Here is a 24088-nt window from a genome sequence, read left to right as displayed (position 1 = left end):
GAAGAAGAAGAAGAGAAGAAGAAGAAGAAGAGAAGAAAGAAGAAGAAAATGTACATAATTACACATCATAAGGCAAAATTCCATTTGGAACAAAGGTCAAAAAGAAAACGAAAACCACATTTAGTGCCAAAAATTTGCCCCACACTGTTATATACTCATTATGTATAAGCCACAAACTTGACTCAGATTTTTAGAGAATGAAGGAAATGTAATCTCCCTGAATACTCAATATCCAGTGCTCAGCTAAGTGTCTCTCCTTGGGGAAGCCAGAGCAGGGGATGAGGAAGTATCTCCTCTGTAGCCTGACAGAATGTGGGCTTTGCTTCATGAACTGTAGAACAATGTCATCATCACACCAATGGGCACTGTGAATGTGTGCATTTATCAGCAGCCTCTCAGGGGCCAGCATGACACTCACTCCAAGCCCAGCTCCTAGGGGTAGCAACTAAACCAGTTGAAGAATATCTACACCTTTATGTAAAAAAAGACTAAGAGCACAGGAAACTTTTTCTGAGCAAGTCCACATTCTATCCACCTTTACAGAGACAAATGTATGAAAACATTTTCAGAACACCTGTCGGTCTATGGGTAAGCTCTTAAAAAGTAGGCACACTAATTGCAATAATCTGCTGCAGTTTTGAAACATTTGTTCAGCAGTCTTTGAAGACAAAAAAGCAAATCGTTTTCATTTGGTGGAAAAGCCGGTGATAAATTAAGGTTTCTCATGCCCTGTAGAAAATGCCTTTTTGTTTTATTTCCAAATCTCTCCCTGTCGACATTCAGGGAGACATATTTATGAAGAAAGCAAAACAGATGATCTGGCCGCATTGCTGAAAGAGGGCTGCATCTGTCTCAAGCACCACAAGCCACTTAGCCACGATAAATCTTCCCAGCCCACCGACATTAGCATGCCAAGATTCTGAGTCTGCTCCCTGAAGAGCTCATTCCCACAACTTACCATAGTTACTCAAGGGCCCCAGCATCCCACAACCCTGGCCTTCTGCTTAGGTTCCTCCTGTCCTCACCTGCTTACTGGAGTTCTTGCCTCTGGATACCAAGATACCCACAGTCCCTTGCAATTGGTGAGGTTAATTTCTTCTTCTCGAGCATTATCCCCTTAATCTTTTGGCAGATCTTCAAGTTCACATACTTTGTTCTCTTTTAAAGAACTCTGACCTCCCTCAGAAATGAAAGAATAGAATTTAAAATGGGTTGTACTCATCTGCCTTCCTTAATGTAACATTACATAAACAGCCCCAAGGACCAGATGAGACACTGCTATGACCAGTATACATTCTCTGGGTGGCAGCACCATGGCCTGCCTACTATACATACGTTAGCCAAAGTACCGCATTCAGACTGATGTTCTTCTAGAGATAGATGACCCAGGAAGTATTGCTAAATCAGAGAGGTCAAGAGTTCTGTGCAGGGCTTCTAGGGAGAACAAGGTTTGGGGCCAGAAGGATGTGAGGATATTGATACAAAGTCATCTTCAAGTTATTTTTATGGAATTCCTCTTTCTAGACAGTTTAAAAAGACAGCAAAGCCTTCCCTTCCAACAAGAATAATAAGTGCATATACTCAAGGTCTCTTACAGCAACAGGGGAATATTAGTACCCTAGCATCTAAGTTTAGGAAGAAATTAAATTAGCCCTTAAGTCAGTTCATAACCAAAGACTGTGTTGTACATTTGCTGTTGCATAATAGTCAATGGCGTTTTCTAGCATTTGACAATTTTCTATAAGTCATATAATTTCTATGTAAACACTGCTAAAATACTTTTGAAAATATTACTAAATACCACATGCTAATCTTCTTTGAAATCACACCTAGAATATCTTCTGGTTTTAGGAACTCCCATGACATTCTGACTTCTCATTCTGAGTCTCAAGCATAAGTCTGCAGGGTGTTTGAGGATGCTAGTTGATGTCCATGACCTGGACCACCAGACCACTGGTCAGTGGGCTGCCTTGTGGGTAAGTTTAGACTCATCTAGAAGGCAGGAAAAAGTGTACAAGCAGGGCATTCACAGGAAGAAACCTGAAACTTGAGGGATCTTTGTGGGGAGTGGCAGGTCGTTATTAGCAGTAATCCCAAGTGCCTTAGACAGTGCATGGTCATGTACATGAGAACAACAGTCTCCTGCCCTCTGAATACAAGGTGATGGCACCAGTCACCAAATTCTCCCCCCCACACACACACACACATTAATTCATTCACATTCTGACTAATAGTGCAGGAGCCAAAAGAATACAAGCACAAATGTAATGATAGAACAAGAAAGAGATGACCCTGCGATCTGTGGTTTCAAAAGCTCCAGGACCTTCTACTGAACATGGTGGTCTCTATAAAAGATAACCATCCTTGTAGGACATTAATGAGAGGAGAGGCCCTTAGTCTTGTGAAGACTTGATGCCCCAGTGTAGGGGAATGCCAGGACAGGGAAGTGGGAGTGGGTTGTTTAGTGAGCACGGAGAGGGAGGATGGGATGGGGGGGGTGCTTTTGGAGGTGATAAAATTTGCAATGTAAATAAAGAAAACATCTAATAAAAAAGTAACAGAAAAAAGCATAACAAAAAGATGGCCACCCACATTCACAGTTAGGGAAAATAAGTCTAAGGACACCATAGTTAAGAAACTGAGTGGATTCATACTTTTAAAGCTGACCATCCTAAAATGCCAGGTTTTCTACCATAAAATTATTACCTAATACTGGAATTTAATTGCTAGTGGTTACTTAAACATCCATGAGCAGTTCACATATAAGTCCACATGTATGTGGACTTGGGCATGATGATGCATGTGTGTATCAGTAAGAAATGTGTGGGTGATAAGAGGCAATACACAAAATTGCAACACTCAGATAAGTCCACTTTCTCATCTCAAGGCTATCACACTGTTAAAAGAATGTTCTGTATGGAAAGAACATTCCAAATGCAGAGCCACTAACTGCATGATAAACCACTGTTGGAAAAGAAGCATGCCTTTAAGTGGCTCATTGGAGGACCTATCATGTCACAAAGAACAGCCCAAAGAAGGGTAATTAACTGGGAGCCATATCAGTATCCTAAACCATAATTCTCAATTCTCCAGGACTTTCCAATGATTTCCAGTGAGACAAAGAAGTGGAAGAGGACAGTCTGCATGGGAGCTCCTACAACACCACTGCTCTTTCCTGGCTGTTCATCATTGCTCTATTTATTAATGCATAGATGCTTACAAATATCAATGCATTTTTTGGCATGCTAGACAGAGGAGGTTGTTTGAGAGGAGTATATGTGTATGGGGTGCATATATATGGAGGTGTAAAGGCCAGAGGTCAAACTGAACTTCTATTCCTCTGGTGCTGTATGCCTTGTTTCTTGAAGGTGGGTTTCTCACTGGCCTATGGCTTCCAAATTAGGCTGTGTGGGCCAGCCAGTAAGTGTGATGTCTACCTGTGTCCACCTCCTCAGCACTGGGACAGTAAGTGAAGGCCACGAAGTCCAGCTTTTACATGGGTTCTGAGATCTTATGTTTGCACAGCCAACTCTCTACCAACTGAGTTAACCCTTGAAACCCAAAAGCATTGTTTTTAAAGGTCTTTGCAAAGTATCTGTTTTTTGTTCCATTTTCCTTTCTAGCCAATTTTTAAAATAATTTTTATTCACTTTACATTCCATTCAAAGCCCCCTCCCTCCTCTCAGAGCACATCCAATTTTAAGTTGGTCTGAGGCCCTCAAAGTCTATAATGTCAATGCAAGAAAACAGAAAAATAAAACCCCAACAGCAATTAGTTGGTGGGAAAAACTAGAGTTGGCATCATTCATTCCATTCAAGGAAAGAAACAAGAAAGCCTTTGTAATGAGGTTATGCAGGTCTCAATTGAATGTCAAACATGTACTAAGCTGTACCTATATACCCAGGTGTGGAACTAGCTAGAATTTGCACACTCAACACCTTTCCACCATAGCACATTCTATCTATTTCTTATGAATAACTACTGATATGTCTCTTCGTGTCTCCTAGGCATCTTAAGAAAGTATGAGAAACCCCAGCGAAACAAAAACCAAAGCAAACAAGATTAGACCCAAAGAACTGATAACTGTCATATGGTTATCTCTAGAATGGTCTGTGGCTTTTATGGACCATGATAAAGGGCTGGCAGCCTCCCATACTTCATTCAGGGCCACAAGAGGCCAGTGATGATGTGATAACTAGCCTCCCACAATAACCTGCATTTGGACCCGATACATGAGGAAGAGCTCACACACACAGGGCTATAAGGTGGGGTTCACTACAACTAGCTGCAGGTGGTGACACTGTAACACAGCAGGGCTTCATGAGATGAACAAGACACTTCATGTGGTCTAAAAGTTGGAGCAGAGATGAAGTAGGAGTGCCAGCAACATGTATAGGGTTTGCCCTGAGGAAGACAGCCATGAGAGCAGGGCAGATGAGTTCTGTGCACTAATGTTCTTTGCAAGTCTTTCAGAGGATGTAGTCATTCTTCTTGGAAACAGGCTTCTTACTCTATTTCTCTCGGAAAACTTTGCACACTGTCTCATAGTGTTGGGTCATGATGAGCCGGGACAGACAACAGGACAACCTCATGCCAACCAATTGGGAAAATGTGACTGTAAATAGCACTCCAATGATGATGGCCATGTTTTCCTCCAAGAAACTTATCATTACAACATAACAGCCCCTCTGGTTAACTTTGGTGGCAGCTGTGGTCAGATTGCGTAGATCCTGGGGATTACAGTCAGTTTCATCCTTGCAGCAACTGTGGGGGATACCATGATTCAGGAAGTAAGGGTTGCCATTCCAGTCTGTGTAGTTCTTCGCCCCACAGCACTTCAGAATATAGTGCAATTGGTCCACTGCCTGGCTCTTCCTATCATTGTTGTGATAATTCTGTATAGCATTGGTATAAATCTTCAGGAATCTGTCCTTGATCTCATAGTGAAGTAAAACCCCTGAGACGCTAGCAACAAGCTCAGCCAGGAACACCAGTGACAGAAACAGAGAATACAACTTCAGCATCCATGGGTCTCCTCGGCATGCAGAAAAGCATCCAAAGAAACCAAAGATGGTAATCATAGCACCAGTTCCAATGAGCACAGCAGGAACATCTGTGACAAAAAGAGAGAGATACGCGCCCAGAGTAAGCTCTCCCCAGATTCCAAAAACCAACAAGATAATCCCAGTGCTCCAAAAGACAAAGCAGTAGATGAGGAGGAAGATTTTGAGACAGAATACCACATATTTGGTCTCCATTCTCCTCAGTGCCACAATACTGCTCTCAGAGAGAGAAAAAGCAGGGTTTCCAAGTTGCCTCTTCCTATAAAATCCTTGCTGTAGGTTTGCTTAATTCACCTGCGACTAGAGTCACTGACCTTTGCTAGTCTGGATGGCAAAGAAAGGCTCCAGGGAATGAGGTTCTTGCTTCCTGTGTTTAGAGGACTGCTTTGCAGTAGATAGGCTTCCTTCTGGGAGGTGGATACAGTGGAGGCTGGGTCCCTGACTTCTTCCCCATTCGCCTTATTCCTCTACCATAGGATCATGAACTCATTCCCTCTTTCCTGTCACTGTCCCTCATTAGCACGGTTCATTAGCATTTCCCCTTCATTTCTGGATTGTTGTTCTTCTCTCAAGCTCTAGCCCACCTGCAGTGTAGGGGGTGGCATTGATGTCCCTTTTCCCCAATAGACTGTGGGTGTTAGCCCTTCTCATTGTTCCGCCCTGACATGTCACAAGCTGTCAAGCCATGGCCCTCTTGCAGCTGGCCATCTATTTACATTGTGACATAGTGAGGAACCCTGTGATCACCACACATAGGTGCTGGCAGAAACAAAGCAAGTGAAAGGAAAAGCAAGGCTTTTGATGGCAAGCAAACACCCAAGTTTCAATCCCATTTTTGACTCTTACAGATTAAAGACAGTTGAAAGTTTTTGTTATCTCTCTTTTGTAGGCTGGCTTAAATTAGATTATGACAGACACAACAATTTGGAACTCATGAAGACGTGTCATAAAAGGTCTTGTAGATTTTTGCAACCACTAAACTGGGGAGGCCAGCTCCATGAAGAAGTCCATTTACCTTGGACTTCCATACTGTCAGGAAGCAGGAGGAGGTCTGAGCAGGTGCAGGTTCAAAAAGTGAACCTTGACATCCCATCCCCCCCAAAAAAAATGTGCTTTCAAGAAAGTCAATGGGATCTTAAAGATAGCCAGCACCAAGCTACAAGACAAGTGATCTCAGTAGCCTCCAGGCATTGAACCAACCAAGCTAGAACCCAGTCATGGTGGCACAGAGAATAACTGAGTTTCTGGTCCACAACCTCCTGGGCTTAGAAAACAACATATGTTGTCCACAGCTAAGCTTTGGGTACAAATTTTATTACTGTGGATAAGTAAGGCCAAGGAACACTGGGCAAATCCCCATCCCTTTCTTCTTTTTGGTTTTTAGAACATTCATTTCCTCAAATACAGATGGACTGTGGATTGTATCTTTGTTACTGTCATAACTTATTTCAGATGAACCCTCAGGAAAACCTTAGCACAGGGTAGGTAGGGACCTATAATAAAAACATATTCTAGGCAGTGATATGTTACACTCCTAATTGAGAGCTGCTGAAGGTACCTGGTAAGGCTTATGTTCTTAGTAAGAATTCTGAAGCTAAGAGAGTTATCCATAACTGTCTCTTGGACTCCTGAGCACAAATTCAGGTGAGGCTCAGAAGAACTGTTCTTGCTGAACTTGAAAGTAGGAATGAGCAGAGCTTGCCAGAGGGGTAGGAGAAGAGCAGAAAAGGCCTCTAACTCCCATGTGCACAGCACAAAACCTGAAAGGTCATACCACATTCTAGACACTATGACAGAAACCAAAAACACAGTAGCCATGAAGCAAGGTTGCCAACCTTTTTGAATGGACCTTAAAGAAAGCATAGACTAAAAACAGGGAAAGTAGGGTTTCACCACAAAATAAAAATGACTGAGCCTATGACACATCATGGGACTCACTAATGGGTTGCCATGGGACTTTCCAGGAGCTTAAAATTTCATCTTTAAATTTTTTATTGCAACATCTGCTCCTCGTGTGAATGACTGATTGAAGGTGATCACAGAGCTTCCCACTGCACTGAGAAGTTGAAGCACTAGCACTGGCTTCTTGAAGAAATGTGGTGCTCCTAGGGATTCCTGCTGCAGGGGGAAATTACAGAGTGTTAAAGTAGAAGAGTCTTAGTGGTAGCCCATGCCCAATAATTTATAGGATATACACAAATAAAAAGTTCATGATCGGAAGATAATAATCACAAAGTATTGCCATGTTGGGAGTCATTGACAGAACTATCCTTTCTTATGGTCATGTGTGAAATCTGGGTCTCAGACATTATTCTGTTTTCTAGTTTTCCTTTTGCCTTTCTTGACCTCTATTCTCCAAAGCCCTACAGTAAGTCCTTTCTCTCATACTTACAAAATGACTTCAGCTACTACCCAGCTGGAGCTGACCTCCACAGTGTAGCCTTGTAATACACTTGAATGTCCCAGAGCCACATCAACAATTCAACAAATTGCTCTTCCACTTACTCTGACTTCCCTCCTGTATTTCTCATGTCCACACTTGCATTTTTAGTCAGCAGCCCAGAAAACTGGTACTTGCCCTTTCTCCTCGCCTATAACAGCCAATCGGTTACAGAGTGTGGCAGCCATTCCTCCCTGAACCAAGTCTTGCAGCCCATTCCATCTTGCCCACCTCGCTGTGGCTGCCTTGAGTCAGATCTTCAGTACAGGCTGCCAGGGTCTCAGAAACAGATTCTAACTGATCCACCTTGTTTCCAGAGAAGAGAAGTTCTAGCCAGTCCAATTTTCCAGTTGTGCCTCTTTCTTGATTGCATTTACGCCTTTAATTATCATCAAGCTTTTCCACTAGGGTGTGCGTGACTGTCCATGAGTGGTGAAACTGGGACAAATTTTATGTCTTGGGTGTTTTTATATTCATGCATTATAATGTCTACAAAAGTGCATAGTATATTGTTGGATGGATGGATGGATGCATGCATGCATACATGCATGGATGGATGGATGGATGGACTGGTAAGTTAATAGACCCAAAAACAATAGTAGCCCAGTTAATCTGGAAAGAACAGAGAGATCTTTATAAAGTATGTGACAGTTTTATTAGGCTGCAAGCACTAATATAAAACCTCTTCAAGATGGACATAAGGCACACACCTCTTATTCCAGGACTTGGTAGGCAAGAGGATGGCTGAGTAATTGAAGCCACTTTGACTTACATAGCAAGTTCTATCCAGAGTTATACAGTGAGACCTTGCAGAAGCAAAACAAACAAACAACAACAACAACAACACTTCGCTTATAGGACTATCATGTGGAAAGGTAAAGAGGTCTCAATAAGCCAACTGTATTCCAAACTAAAATCTCTATAGTGTATCAGGCAGATGAGACTGGTGGAAATGATGCAGGAAAAGCAGAACTGAGGAAGATATTATTAGCTCTCTTCCAAATAGTGAGGGATGCAATCCCTTGTGCTAGTATGAATCAGTCAAATATGTGCACAAATGTTTTCTCAACAGGAGACAAAGTTCAAAGTGACAGGCTGTCGGGACTCTGTTCATTAGACCTAATAAAGGAGTGAAAGGAAGGGAAAACTGACCTTGGAAAAACACTAATTTGAATTTTTTTCAATGAGACATGAATTAGTCATGGGCCACCCAATTTTAGAGACAAGGGGAATCAAATTATGATGATTCAATTAAATGGGAACATATCATTCTTTTCCCAACCCCATATCTCCACATGTATATAACACTGTTCATACTGATACTGCCTGGACTATCTGCAACTCATATAGAGGGGCAAAGAATGTATACTGGAAAATGTTCCCTCACATGTTCTGGAAAGTCTGAAATGTTTGCTTCAAAGGAATGAACTAATGGGTTATTATTTTACTTAAGAAATCACCACTGGCAACAATTGAGAGAAATGAGAAGTGGTGTATCTTTTACCGTGGTAAAACATTGAACTTTGATCTTTTGGTGATGGACTATGAAACTTTTGTCTATTTTGTCTCTGAACAACACAGATTATAAGATGTCTTCCTGAGGATACTAGACAGCTACCACAGTAGTGTGGAGTCCTGGTACAAGATAGAAACCTATTGAAGTGGGTCAACATCTAGAATTACTCTTTTGTCTCTGGATCCAAGAAGGTGAGCAAGAATGTATCTAATGATTTTCTTCAGATTAAGAAACTGAAAATTGGATATTAATGGAGAGGGGAGAGTAATTTGACCCCTAATTTACCACACAGACAAAAACCTCTAAATGTAATATTGATTTAAATGTGAAAATCAGCACAGTAATTAATCTTAATGGCTTCTTGATAGGTAAATGTTTTTTTAAAAATACATAAAGTCACTAGTCATTAAGGATAAGATTATTATTCACCTGCATAAAAATCAAGAACTTCTATTAAACAAAAGACAATATTACACAGTAAAGATGGAAAGCAGGGAAAGAAACTTGTAAGTTAGAGAGCCTGGGCCCAAAATGTAAAAATAAACAAATCTAACTAGAGAAAGATAGTCAAATCAATAGATAAATAGTAAATAGATAAACAGTACAACAACAGGCAGCCTCAACTAGATGATAAACAAAGTGTACTGAAGCTCATGAAAAATTAAGTTACTACAAATAAAACTGTAATAACTTACCAGGCACATCACAAATGATTAAAATGGAAGATTGTGGTTGCCAAGTGCTGGAAGAAAGAAAATACCCAAAGGTGTCTTCTGGCCTCCCCCTTGAGCATAAGCAGTCATACATACATACACTGAGAGAGAGACAGAGATGAGACAGAGACAGACTGAGGAGAGACAAAGAAAAATCTATATATGAGACCAGTATCCATATATAAATACATACATAATATGTACATATATGTCAGTTACAAGTATATATATATACATATATGCACACATATACATACATACATATATATACATATGTATATGAGACATCCATGAGTTTACAATGATTTTAAGGGAAATAAATTATCTTCAGGGATTGACAGGAATTAGTTCATGATCTTAAATTGATACAAAACCAATTAGGTATTCATCCTGCCTTTTCTTAACTAACAACTAAGTAACCAGTTGAAGAAGTCCAATTAAAGACCATTAAAGAAGTTACGAACTATTTTGCAATCCTCTCTTAGGTAATAAACTTAGACCTCACATATCAGTAACTGTGCATGCCACAGAAAAATAAGACAACTAGAAATCACAGAGCTCTTAAAAAGCCTTTCTTAAACTTTTCCTGCTCATAATCCATTTTGGTCTGAAAATTTTTTACATAACATTAAATATAGAGGTATATAAAAATAGATATACAAAGTAAGTATTTGCTGACAGTAAATTACAAAGAATTTTTAAAGACCATTTGGTATGCATATACATTTAGCATTTATAGAAAAGTAAAGGAAATTTACACACTAATGAGATGAATATGCTTGTCTGTCTAACAGAACACAATTAGAAGGTGTACTAATTTGATACATACTGACTGCAGGGCAACATTAAAAAAATCTTTGTTTTCCATAACTAACCACTATGTTTCTATAAGAAAGGAACAAACTTCATATATACAATAAAAGCACTGTAATTCATAACATACAATAGTCTTGAATCCAACCTAAGGTGTTTCAGGTGGGTTTGTGGCTGTTGCATGGAATGAAGGAGTTCACAGTGCAAAGTCCATGTGTTGTGTTTTCAGAACTTAGGCCACAGTGACAGTGCAAGTACAAGACAGGCAAGGATGATGGAATCACCTTATATGTTGGGTTATATGTTATATATATATATATATATATATATATATATATATATATATATATATATATATATATATATATATATATATATGTATATATGTATATATGTATGTTAAGTTATATGTTGGATTTGAATCTATTTTTGGTCATTGTGGGCTCGGAAATCTAATACTGTCTGCATAACTTTTATCAACTCCATATTCAGTTGTAGGACCCCATGTGGGGTTGTGATCCAAAATTTAAGAATCTGGGTTCAGAATTTGAAGATTAACTCAACCTTAGAAGGGTTGTGCTGTGTTCCTGAGCTGGGGACAAGAGCATCATTTCCACATTCCCACATGAGTAACCTTGCTCACTGGGAGTCCAGTGTACACTCATAGCTAGCTTTTGGAAGTCTAGCCAGAAAGACATAACATGAAATAAAACCTAGGATGATGATGAGTTCAAATAACTCTATTGCAAAGAAAATATTAATAAAAACATTGTTGCTCAAAGCAGAAATTTCTTTAAGAGACCAGAACTTCAATGTCCAACCTTAAATGAACACTAGACTTCAAAAAATCAAGGTAGAAGTGACCCGGACACATCCTTCCTGAGGACTGGCTTCTGTAGTCTCAGAAGTTGTGAAATCTGCCAATAGAGAGGAGCATAATCCATAATTGTACATAGCCATAAAGCCTATGAACCACAAGAAGGACTAGATGAGCAAGATATGCTCAATGCAATTGTGGCACATTTGTCTTAGGGGCAACCAATAACTATCCAATTGAACTTAGAAAGCCTGTTCAGTAGTATAAGAGTCATGCCAGGTACTGCAAACCTAGCCAACTATGCACATCAGCTGACGTCATAGACCCTAGAGGAGAATCCACTACTGTCATTTTCCTAAGCCAATACAATTTCTAAGTGTATTCTAAATACTTATCCTTATACCACAGATAAGCATAGCTCTCATCCCTCATCAAAGAAGTTTGGTTTTTTTTCAAGATATGGAGACTATTATGAAGATAGACAAATGGTCAAAATGCAGAAAATAATTGATTATGGGTTGCAAGACCCCAACCAATACATCTTCAATGCAACCTCTATGCTTAAGGCTCAAAAAAAAAATCATAGAAGATGGTGAAGAAAGATTAAAAGAGTCAGAATAACAAGATATCTGTTGTGAGATGGTGTCTTCATTAAATGTCAGGGAAGCTACTACACTCATGAACTCTCAGCTGCCTGAACAAGTTCACTTTAATGACACCCCCAGTGGACATATCAACATGGCCAAGGGAAATTTCACATGCTCCTACCCCTAGATGAAGAGTGAGCAACAGGTAATCAATTCCTATTGAAAGAGTGTGTCTTAGTTAAGGTTTCTGTTACTGTAATGAAATACTATGACCAAAAGGCAGGTTGGGGAAGAAAGGATTTATTTGGTTTACATTTCCATTGTAGTCCGTCACTGAAGGAAGCCCAGGACAGGAACTCAAACAAGGCAGGAAGCTGGAAACATGAGCTGATTTAAAAGCCTTCAAGGGATGCTGATTACTGGCTTGCTCAGCCTGCTTTTTTGTGGAACCCAGGACCATAAGTGTAGGGATGGCACTACCCACAACATGCTGGGCCCAACCCCATTAATCACTAATTAAGAAAAGTATCAGCCGGGCAGTGGTGGTGCACACCTTTAATTTCAGCACCTGGGAGGCAGAGGCAGGTAGATTTCTGAGTTGTAGGCCATCCTGGTCTACAGAGTGAGTTCCAGGACAGCCAGAACTATACAGAGAAACCCTATCTTGAAAAAAACAAAAACAAAAAAAAGAAATTACAGCTTGATCTTATGGAGACATTTTCTCAATTGAGGTTCGTCCTTTCAGATAACTCTGGCTTGTACCAAGTTGACATAAAATTAGCCAGTACAAAGATATAGTCAGCCTCCTGAAAGAACAAGCTCCCATGTAGGTCAACCACATCCACACCCACCCGGACATGCGTACATGAAACAGAATTACACAGAATCAGTAGGTTATATGTACATGTGTCGAAATGAGTGTGTGTGACTATGTGTGCATATATGTATTTATGCATGTACATAACAATAACAATTAAAAGGGGGCCATGATTCTGGAGGTGGAGTATATAGAATGGGTTGGGAAAAGAGAGGGACAAGGGCAGGGGTAGAAATAATGAAGAAGCAGAGCCCAGGGACAGAGTCCTCAAGAAAATAAAATTATTTGGATAAAAGAATCTAGGTTCTAGACCACCACACTGGCTATTTTAAAATTTTGTTTAGAATTCTATACATGAAAACCTTGTATTACACCCTTTTCATTCCTCTCTTCCCTTCTAACTCCTCCATGTTCCCCCAAAGTTCCTTATAGGATTCACATCCTCTTTTATCATTTTAACCATCCATACACACAGCCTACATATGCACATATGTATGTGTGTGCATGTATGCATGTAAACCTACTAAGTGCAATTAGTGTTGCCTTATGTACATGTGTTTAGTGCTGAGAGCAGCCTTTCGTAAGACTCATCCATGAAGAAACCCGATTCTCCCAGAACAACTACTGACTGCCTGTAGTTCTTCATCTAGGGATAGGGCCTTATGGACTTCTTCCCTGTCTATGTTACCATAGGGACTAGTGTGGTCTCAAACAGGTGTTAATGTAGGCAACCATACGGCTGAGATCTCAAGAGCAGAAGATTCAGAAGACACTGTTTTGCAACAGTTTTCCCAAGCTTCTGGTTCTTATAGTCTGTTTACCCCTTCTTTCATGATTTTTCCTCATCCTTGAGTGTAGGGGTTGCCTTAGATGTTCTACTTGGTGCTGGGAACCCTATGATAAGTTATTCTCTACATTTTGACTAGTTGTGGATCTCTGTGATAGTCTCCTTCTTCTAAAAAGAGAGAAGTCTTTGATGAATGATGAGAGCTACACTTACCTATGGGTATAAGGGTAAGTATTTAGGAAGCAGTTGGAAGCTACACAATTTAGCAAAATGGTTGTAATTGATTCTAGGATTTATGCCTTCTCTAGCCCCAGGTACTTGGCTTTGTCTACAGTACCAGGAATGTTCCCTCCCACTAAGTATCCCTTAGGTCCAATTAGACAGCTGTTGGCTATCACCATGATAATCACTATTGCATCCCTGGGGATATCAGTTGGGTCGGTCATCATTGAGGGTCATAGGTTTCACAGCTGGGTAAGACTACTGATAACTATTCTTCCTTGGCAACATGCATAACACCTTGCAATGCTGTAGAGCTAGTGCTCATGTAGTAGATTTCTGTGTCTGCACCAAGTTGACTTGCTCTCATGGCATCTTTCAGTCTGGTTTTATTATTTGTAAAGCATAAATAACTGCTACAACCTAAAAAAATGAATCTTCTATCTTCTAAATGAGGATTACTGTTCCAACTGTGTAGCTTTAAGGGCAGGTCAGATAATGCTAGAAGTTCAATAAAAGAACTTGGCAGGTAGCAAGCATGCCACAGATGTTAGCTATTGTTAACAATCACTCCTGTACTTTGTGGGCTCTGGCTTCCTTAAAAAGCAAGCCTAAAGTGCTAAGCATAACCTATAAGACTCTGTTTATCTCTCAGCCCACTTTCCACCACTGTCCTTGTTGTCTAAGACAAAGGAATACTTACTGTGATCCCTCAGTGTTCCCTGTTCCTTCTTGCCTGTAATCCTTCTCAACCCTTTACACCTTCTCTACCAGCTTCAAAGTACCCACCATCTTCTCCTACTTTAGGATTCCCCAGAACATTGTGTTTCTGCTGACAGTGCAATGGGTGAGCTCATCATAGAGCCAGACCAGGTACTATGTCTGGATCACTAGATTCTTCTCTGTGGACTAAATGAATGAATTCACAAATTTATAAAAGCAAAATATTTGGGCTGGAAAGGTGGCTCAGAGGTTAAGAACACTGGCTGCTCTTCCCAAGGACCAGCACCCACATGGCAGTACACAACTGTCTGTTATCTAGCTCCAAATGATTTGACGCCCTTAAACAGATATGCATGCAGGCAAAACACCAATGCACATAAAAATAAAAAATTAATCATTAAAAATAATAATAAAGAGAAATATTTATGGATAAAATGGGTTCCCCACCCCATCTGCCACCTAGCCCTAAGTGCACCAGCTCCTTGCATTTTGCAACTTCAAGAGTAGGGTAACATGCAGTGGGACTCTCCCCTATCCTGAGTTTTCAAGATTGCCCAGGCTCATTCCACTGTCTCCTTTTCCTAAAAGCACCTCTCTTTACTTCTAACTTTGAAACTCATATTACAACATAATGACCTTCCAAAGGTATCTACGCTCTTTCTTAAACCCAAGTCCCTTTTAATAAACATAAAATTTCAGTACCCCAAGCCTGAGAGTCTGAGCTGCCCTACATAGCCCACCAGCCGAGACACTGAAATTTGCACTGATGTTTCAAATAACCTAATTCTAAATTTATTTTCCACACTGTACTCCCCAGATATGTACTCCCACACACCACCATCACCATAGATAATACCTTCTCTAACCTTCCTTCCTGCAGCTATTTAAAGACATTGTCTAGCTTTTTGTCTAGCTCTGGAAACCAAATGAGAGTTCAGACAGCAGTGGGCTAGAAGGGTTTCATCTCTACACACATGGGGCTGATTTTATCTCTTCCTCCAAGCTTGAGCTTCTCTAGGTGAGCTACCTGTGTCTCCCCTTAAAGCAAGAAGACCAATTCTGCTAACCAGTCAACTTAGGTGGCCCCATGTGGAGAGCCAGTATTTATTACTATCTTGGTTTGAAATAATTGTAGATTCCAGACCCTGATGAGCTTGAGAAGTACTTAAGCAGATATTGAGCCATACTTGGGAAATGAGATTAGCTTTCCAATTTGCTATGGCAGCGGTTACTTCATTGGCAGCTGTGGTTTCCTACAGTGAAGGCTTCTTTTCGAAAGCATATATCTCTGGGGCTTGCACCACAGAGATGGGGAAAGCATCTGGGGGGTGGCAAGAAGTCTGGATTTCTTCCATTGGGTCAGGTGGTTGGTGTCATGGCTAGAATCTGCACCTGAGGCAAAACAACTAGAACCAGCCTCAAGAGAAAATGTTCTGAATGCCACAGATGTGTGGGTCAAGAATTTTGACATTGGATACTTGTCCCTGATAAAGAGGCAGAACCGTTCCTGCCAGTCCATCTTCCTCCACTCTTTTCTCACCTTCTATCAATAGAGATGGGAAGCATAGGCTTCTGGCCTTTGTCTAGCAAGACAGCCATTTTTGCACAAGTAATTTTTTTAAGGTTTATTTATTAATATAAATAAGTACACTGTAGCTGTCTTCAGATGCACCAGAAGAGGGCGTCAGATCTCATTATGGGTGGTTGTAAGCCTCCATGTGGTTGCTGGGATTTGAACTCAAGACCTCCAGAAGAGCAGAGCAGTCGGTGCTCTTACCCACTGAGCCATCTCACCAGCCCCACAAGTAATTTTTTAACACAATTTAAAATAAAGTAGCAAAGGAAAGGACTTGCTAAAAGGGGTAGGGGAGCCAGGAAAGAGCACATTTGTTTACAGCCTCCCTTGACCAGGCTCTGCAATGCTGGGCATATTGTCCTCTGAGATGTTGTGCATCAGGCTCTGCAATACTGTGCATAACACCCTCTGAGATGCTGTGCATATCCTCTTGTCCATGGACCTTCCACAGGCATCCCAGCTTCTTCTGGATTTAGTGTTCTCTCCAGTGCAGGCTCTATAAATCTAGTTTACCAGCCTAAAAGAAAGGGCTATGGAAGAGATTCATTGAGAACTAGATTGTGTAATTATAGAGACCAAGAAGTGCTATAAGCCCATCTGCAATCTGGAGGCATAATCAGACATCATTCAGACCAATGAATGCTGCTGGTGTAAATCCCAGATTCTGAAGAGAGACAGATCAGCATCCAACAGAGGGAGATGAGTGTCTAGCTTCAACACTACAGTGGGTTGATATTTACGTATTTATTTATCTATTTATTTACTCTCTTTTTTTTCTTTTGGTTTGATGGGGGTCATGCCAGTGTATATGCCCATGAGTTACAGATCTGTGCATCTGTGTGTAGAAGTTGGAGGGTGGCACCTAGTCTCCACTCTTTTATCATTCTTCAGCTTATTTTGGGGGCAGGGTCTTTCACTGAGATCTGGACTGCAACATTTTGGCTAGGTTTTCTGGCCAGTGAGCCCTTGTCATCTGCCTATCTCCACTCTTCAGTAGTGGGGTCATAGATGCAGGTTACTACACAGAGCTTTTGTATGGGTACTGAGGACCTAAGCTCTGGTTCTATGCTTGTACATCAAGAATTTTATCTACAGAGCCATCTCGACAAAACTTACAGGCTAGATTTTCCTTAGTCTGATTCAGATACTAATCTTTTCCAGAAATATTCTCACAGACACATCCAGAAATAGTGTTTTCCAGCAAACTGAGCATCCCAACCCATGCAAGTTGGCACACAAAATTAACTACTACTATCTAGACACTGAGAAAGTGAGAAAATGTTCTTTTAGCAACTATGCCTGGAAAGTCTATGAAGGATTTGAGGAGTGGGACATAGAATCTAGAAGAGTAGATGACCCCAGCTGGCAACTGGAACTCAGATGACTCTTATCAATAGGACTCAGTGTAGACGGATACCTGAACTGCTTCTCAATGATCTGTGGGAAAACTGGGATGAGTAAGCCATTCAGAAACTCATGTTCCTTGCAGATGCAGGTTTCTTCTAGCCCTTTCATTACTGGATACTGCCTTTTCTCCTTCATCAAGCTCAGGGATAGTCTTAGGCTAAGCAATGTCAGAATCCAAGATGTACTTACTATAAGGGAAGTTCTTTGGATAACTGGGGTGTTTCCTTGGCAGGCTGAGATAACATCAAAGCATCTACAGTATGTCCCATGCTTTGTGGTCCTCTTGCTTTGTCTCTGTTGGGACAAATAAAGACAGTTGGTATAGCAAGGCTGAAATAAAACTGAACTATTGCTAGTAGTAAGGAAAACATAAATTAGAGACCAGTAACATGAAGCAGAGACAGGAGCAGAGTGGACACCCAGGGAATGATGCTGTTCAAATAAGGTATTGTGTATTGTTGTCACTGTTGTTGTTGTTGCTGCTGCTGCAACTGCTGTTGCTGTTGCTGTTGTTGTTGTTGTTGTTTGAGCATAAGAAAAAATAAAAAGGAGGCAGGGATATGGCCCAGTCCTCAGTAGAAATATTTGTTAATCAAGCCTGTGGATCTGAGCTTGAATTCCCAGCATCAACATAAAATCAGATTTGGTAGCTCAAATCTCTATAATCCTAGAGCTCCTATTGGAAGATCAGAGGGAAAAAAGAGCAAAAAGACTCCTCCTCAAATAAGGTGTGAGGTGAGGATAACATCCACCATTGTCCTCTGACCTCTGCATGTGCGTGTTCACACACAAAGGGAAACAAAAAGAAAAACTAAAAGGAGAAAGAAATAGGAATAGAGGGAGTGATGGGATTGCAGAGAAAATAAGGGAGACAATCTATAGCAACAAGGAGACACACAACCAATGAAAGGAAACAGAGAGGATGAGCAGTAACCAGGAGGAAAGTTCTAGATCCCACTCAACACTTTCTTTGGTCCCTTCAAGCAGACTTGGATTTATCTAGAGTGACAGTCAGAATAATGCCCCTCCATAATATCCACCTCCGAATCCAGGGAGTGTAAGCTGGTAAGGTCAACTTTGCAGGTGTGGTTAAAACCAAGGAGCTTAAAGTAGACAAGGTGTTGGAATTATTCATACAAGCCTAATCTAATCTCCATTTCCCTATAAGTGCAAATCCTTATGGTCTGTAACCTGTGAATCCTGGTAGTCTGAGAAAGTGTCATTGTCCCTCCCTGGCTTGGAAGTGTGAGGACTATATGATTCTCAAGAAGTTAATTTCCAGGCAGAAAGTGGGGATGAGGGGCAGAAAGAAGGGGAAAAAGAGAGACAGGCAGAGAGAGAGAGAGAGAGAGAACGAGAAAGAGAGAGATCAACTATGCTTTAAGAAAGGAGCACAATTTGCCTACACCTTCCTTTGAACTCAGAGAGACTCAGCCAGGACTTTTGACCTCGAGAACAGTAAGATAATAAGTCTGCTCTTTGAAGCCACTAAGTGTGAAGTAATTTGTTAGAGAAGCAATAGAAAAATGAATATACCTAGAGATGTTAAAAATGGGAAATTATCAAAAATTGCTCTCCAACTTTGGCATTCCTAGTAATCGGTTTCCCATTTAGACTGGGATTGCTTTTCCTCACTGCAGAACAGAGAATGGCTGTTCACAAGGCTCATTAATATGCATAAAGGATAGCATAATTAGTTGCCACAGGTAACCCTTCTCTGGCGGTGTGAACTGAGCTAATGTGCAAATGCATGCTGCACAGGCAAGCAGAGCAGAGTGAGTAAAATCCCCTGTTTCATAAAAGGAAATATTTGAATAATATGCAAATGCACTGGATGTTATTAGCAGGATGTCAGGTTTGACAGTCCATGTTATTGTGCAAATAAATGAGTTTTGACACAAATAACTTAGGTATGCATTGATTTAAAAAAAATAGCAAATCTCATAACGAGATGTTATGTATTGTGCTGTAGGTTTATAAAGATTTTGATGGCTATTAGGAGAAAACCATAGCAAAGGATCATTCATTAATGTATTCATTAAGCTACTCTGAGGTGTAACAATCATTACTTCCCTCCAAAATATGCACTGTTCCCTTCACATATTTAATTGACTCTGGCAATCCATATTTAAGACAATGAAGAGAGTTGTCAGCAACGTAAAGATGGAAATAAAGAGAAATCATGTCTTTGTCAGCAACGGCCAAAATACTGTGATGCCCATTTGAACTCCTGTGGATATCTCCCCTAGACCCTCATCTTGAAGCAATCCACCTACTGGAATGGATATCTCAGGCATACTTCTTCTTTCTTGGGGACCTTCATCCTTTTGTATTCTTTTTTCCTTCAGAACCCCTGTGCATAAGCAGGATGCAATGCTGAGCTCAGAACTCCCTGGCATGCCTGAAGGGCCAGTGGTACCCACTCTTGCTCATAGTGTTATGTATTTTTGTTCACAAACACGTTGAAGAAGCACCTGAACTGAGTTCATAGGCTCAGCTCAGACTGTTGATTGGACCCACCCATCATCTGGAGTCTGGAAAAGAAAGGGCTTATATACCTGGACCTGTTTCCATGGCTGAGTCAATGACCAACCAGTCCTCCTGCCTGCCTGGCACAGATATCTAGTGTTTCCTGTGTAGAAAAACTCAAAGGGACATAAAGTAACCTGAGGTCCAGCAGTTTCCACAGAAGAGAAGCTTGGTTGTCAGACAGCCAGTAGGCTTCAGGGAATGGGGAAGATTTGAAGTATGAGAATCAAAAATTCTCATACCTGCTTTAAGCAAAATATAAGACTATCAAAAGACTGTAACTGGCTCAAGAGCAATCATAAGGGTCTACACAGCAGGGAGCCATGTAGAAGCGTAAAGGAGACCTTCATTAGAACTGGATATCCTGTCTTTGAAGAGGACACTTCAGAAGTGTGTGTTGGGGGGGGGGTTGTTTCTGGAAGCCGCACTTCAATGGCTACTCTACTTGTTAAATTAAATTCTAACACATCCTCTTCTTCCTTACAGGTCTCATTCCTGAGTCAGTTCTGTCCTGGATGAGCTGGTCAGGTCCAGGGTCACACACAGGTGATCTCCATTCTGGGAAGATAGGCAAGGAAGCTGTTCTTCAGTTTCCATAGCTAGGTGGTTTGTTGCCTCTCATCTTGAACTGTAAAGCTTGGAAAAGACTTGCAGATGTTGGGTGGACAGAAATGCTAGCACTTATTTCCTAGAGTCCAACAATAGTGTCCCCCCCCCATACATACTCTTCTTATCAAATTTGAAACTCTTACGTTCAAAGCCACTTCTCAATGAATAAAATACAACTTTCCAAGACACAACAAAAATCTCATCACAGAACCTGGGTTTTTCCCATTATTCAGGAAAAGTGTGGCGACTGAGAGGAGTGAGACCCTTGGGACCTGTACCTGGAGCATGTGACTAGCATCAGAGGTGGGGATACACAGATAGGAAAGACTAATGGGGCTAGAGAGATGGCTCAGTGGTTAAGAGCACTGACTGCTCTTCCAGACGTCCTGAGTTCAAATCCCAGCAGCCACATGGTGGCTCACAACCATCTGTAATGAGATCTGATGCCCTCTTCTGGTGTGTCTGAAGACAGGGAAGACTGGAGGTCACTTCTTGGGTCTGCAATAACAATAGATGATGCCAAGATATCATTGAAAAGTTAGAAACTCAACTGGTGGTAAGTTGAAAAATTATGAAAAAATCCATATATATATGATATCAGAAGAGGTATCAGAAAGAGGATTAGACAGGGACAATTAGAGGCACCCAAGGGGTCAAGCACCCCAGCACACACTATATACCTCCTTTTTCTCTGCCTGTTTCTTCAAAGGACCAAAGTTAATCTTCTGGTCAATGTCCTTTCTCATGCTGACCACAGGAGGCACTTCTCCCTTGGGTAGTGTCTCCTTTTCTTTTCCTGATGCTTTGATAAAAGACCCTCATAAAAGAAACTTCAGGAAGAAGCTGTTTATTTTAGCTCACAATTGAAGAAAACAATCCATCATAGTAGGCAAGTCAAGGCTGGCAGAAGTCACATTGCATCCACAACCAATAAGCAAAGAGACAAACTTGAAACACCTAGGAAGGACAACAGATCCACAGCCCTCTCTGCACCTTTCCTGAAAGTGAAGATCCTGTCTACAGGGTGTGCTCTGACCCCAGGACTCAGGATGGACAACTAATCCACAGCCATTTGCGCCCGGGTTTTACCAAAGGAGAGCTGATCTCACAGAAGTGTTGACAGGGGCTTACAGACCCACAGGAGGAACAAGCTCTAGTCAGAGACAGCAAGAACATCTAACACCAGAGATCAACAGAGGGCGAAAGGCAAAGGCAAGAATCTTACCAACAGAAACCAAGAGGACCTGGCTTCATCAGAACCTAATACCCCCACCACAACAAGTCCTGGATATCCCAAAACACCGGAAAAGCAAAATTTTGATCTAAAATCATATCTCACGATGGAGCTAGAGAAATTTAAGAACATGAATAACTCCTTTAAAGAAATACAGGAGAACACAGGTAAAGATGTACAACCCCTTAAAGAGGAAACAAAAAAAAATCCCTTAAAGAAATACAGGAGATCAAGAGTAAACAAGTAGAAGCCCTTAAAGAGGAAACACAAAAATCCCTTAAGGAATTACAGGAAAGCACAAACAAACAGGTGAAGAAATTGAGCAAAACCATCCAGGACCTAAAAATGGAAGTAGAAACCATTACGAAATCACAAAGAGAGACAACTATGGAGTTAGAAATCTTAGGAAAGAAGTCAGGAAACATAGATGCAAGCATCACCAACAGAATACAAGAGATAGAAGAAAGAATCTCAGGCACAGAAGATATAGACAACATTGACACAACAGTCAAAGAAAATGCAAAATGCAAAAAGTTCCTGAGGCAAAACATCCAGGAAATCCAGGACACAATGAGAAGACCAAACCTAAGGATAATAGGAAGAGAAGAGAGTGAAGACCTCCAACTTAAAGGGCCAGTAAATATCTTCAACAAAATTATAGAAGAAAACTTCCCTAACCTAAAGAAAGAGATGCCCATGAACATACAAGAAGCCTATACAACTCCAAATAGACTGGACCAGAAAAGAAATTCCTCCTGCCACATAATTGTCAAAACACCAAATGCACAAAACAAAGAAAGAATACTAAAAGCAGTAAGGGGAAAAGGTCAAGTAACATATAAAGGCAAGCCTATCAGAATTACACCAGACTTCTCACCAGAGACTATGAAAGCTAGAAGATCCTGAGCAGATGTCATACAGACCCTAAGAGAACACAAATGCCAGCACAGATTACTATACCCAGCAAAACTCTCAATTACCATAGATGGAGAAACCAACGTATTTCATGACAAAACCAAATTCACACAATATATTTCCATAAATCTAGCCCTTCAAAGGATAATAAATGGAAAACTCCAACACAAGAAGGGTAACTACATCTCTGAAAAAACAAAAATGTAATCTTCCAACAAAACTAAAAGAAGATAGCTACATGAACGGAATTCCAACTCTAACAAAAATAATAACAGGAAGCAACAATTACTTTTTCTTAATATCTATTAATATCAATGGACTCAGTTCCCCAATAAAAAGACATAGACTATCAGACTGGGTGCATAAACAGGACTCAACATTTTGTTGCATACAGGAAACCCACCTCAATGACAAAGACAGGCAATACCTCAGAATAAAAGGCTGGAAAACAAACATCTAAGCCAATGGTCCTAAGAAAAAAGCTGGAGTAGCCATTCTAATATCGAATAAAATAGACTTTCACCCTAAAGTGATCAAAAAAGATAAGGAGGGACACTTCATATTCATCAAAAGTATGATCTACCAAGAGGAACCCTCAATTCTGAACCTCTATGCTCCAAATCAAAGGTCATCTACATTCATAAAAGAAACCTTATTAAAGCTCAAAGCACACATTGCACTGCACACAATAATAGTGGGAGATTTCAATACCCCACTCTCTGCAATGGACAGATCATGGAAACAGAAACTAAACAAGGACACAATGAGACTAACAGAAGTTATGAAACGGATGGATTTAACAGATATCTATAGAACTTTCTATCTTAAAACAAAAGGGTATACCTCCTTCTCAACACCTCATGGTACCTTCTCCACAATTGACCATATAATTGGTCACATATCAGGCCTTAACAGATACAAGAAGATTGAAATAATTCCTTGTATCCTATCAGATCGCCATGGACTAATAGAAAAAGCAATTTGCAAATTCATCTGGAATAACAAAAAACCAGGATAGCCAAAACTATTCTGAACAATAAAGGAACCTCTGGTGGAATCACCATCCCTGACCTTAGACTATACTAAAGAACAATTTTGATTAAAAACAAACAAAAAAAACTGCATGGTATTGGTACAGTGACAGGCAGGTAGATCAATGGAACAGAATTGAAGACCCAGAAATGAACCCACACACTTATGGTCACTTGATCTTCGACAAAGGAGCTAAAACCATAAAGTGGAAAAAAGACAGCATTTTCAACCAATGGTGCTGGCTCAACTGGCAGTTAGCATGTAGAAGAATGCAAATTGATCAATTCCTA

The 24088-nt window shown here is 40.6% G+C and overlaps 2 long non-coding RNA genes and 1 pseudogene across 8 annotated transcripts in view; 1 reads left to right on the top strand and 2 right to left on the bottom strand.

Moving 5' to 3' along the window:
- Positions 1-20806, top strand: part of LOC116102375 — a 78649-nt gene extending 57843 nt beyond the window's left edge. Inside the window, exons 4-6 of one of the 2 annotated variants that reach the window (XR_004123108.1) lie at positions 1852-1976; positions 9086-9211; positions 20495-20806. This is a non-coding gene — a long non-coding RNA (uncharacterized LOC116102375). Of the gene's footprint in view, positions 1-1851; positions 1977-3093; positions 3795-9085; positions 9212-20494 lie in introns of those variants that run through there. The other variant, XR_004123107.1, reaches the window with a different exon arrangement.
- Positions 4091-5518, bottom strand: LOC116102374 (annotated as a pseudogene). Its single transcript, XR_004123106.1, has 2 exons — positions 5379-5518; positions 4091-5114 (listed from the first exon to the last, which is right to left on the bottom strand). The product of XR_004123106.1 is annotated as a tetraspanin-7 pseudogene (transcript).
- LOC116102377 overlaps positions 7039-24088 on the bottom strand; it is a 62600-nt gene continuing 45550 nt past the window's right edge. For 4 of the 5 annotated variants that reach the window (XR_004123116.1, XR_004123110.1, XR_004123114.1 and 1 more), the window contains 2 exons: positions 17669-17773; positions 11319-11463 (listed from right to left, as the gene is read on the bottom strand). This is a non-coding gene — a long non-coding RNA (uncharacterized LOC116102377). Of the gene's footprint in view, positions 7183-11318; positions 11464-17668; positions 17774-24088 lie in introns of those variants that run through there. The other variant, XR_004123111.1, reaches the window with a different exon arrangement.

This window comes from Mastomys coucha, unplaced genomic scaffold, assembly GCF_008632895.1.
Source record: "Mastomys coucha isolate ucsf_1 unplaced genomic scaffold, UCSF_Mcou_1 pScaffold21, whole genome shotgun sequence".
NCBI classification, from domain to species: Eukaryota; Metazoa; Chordata; class Mammalia; order Rodentia; family Muridae; genus Mastomys; species Mastomys coucha.
This window is presented reverse-complemented; position numbering and strand designations above follow the sequence as displayed.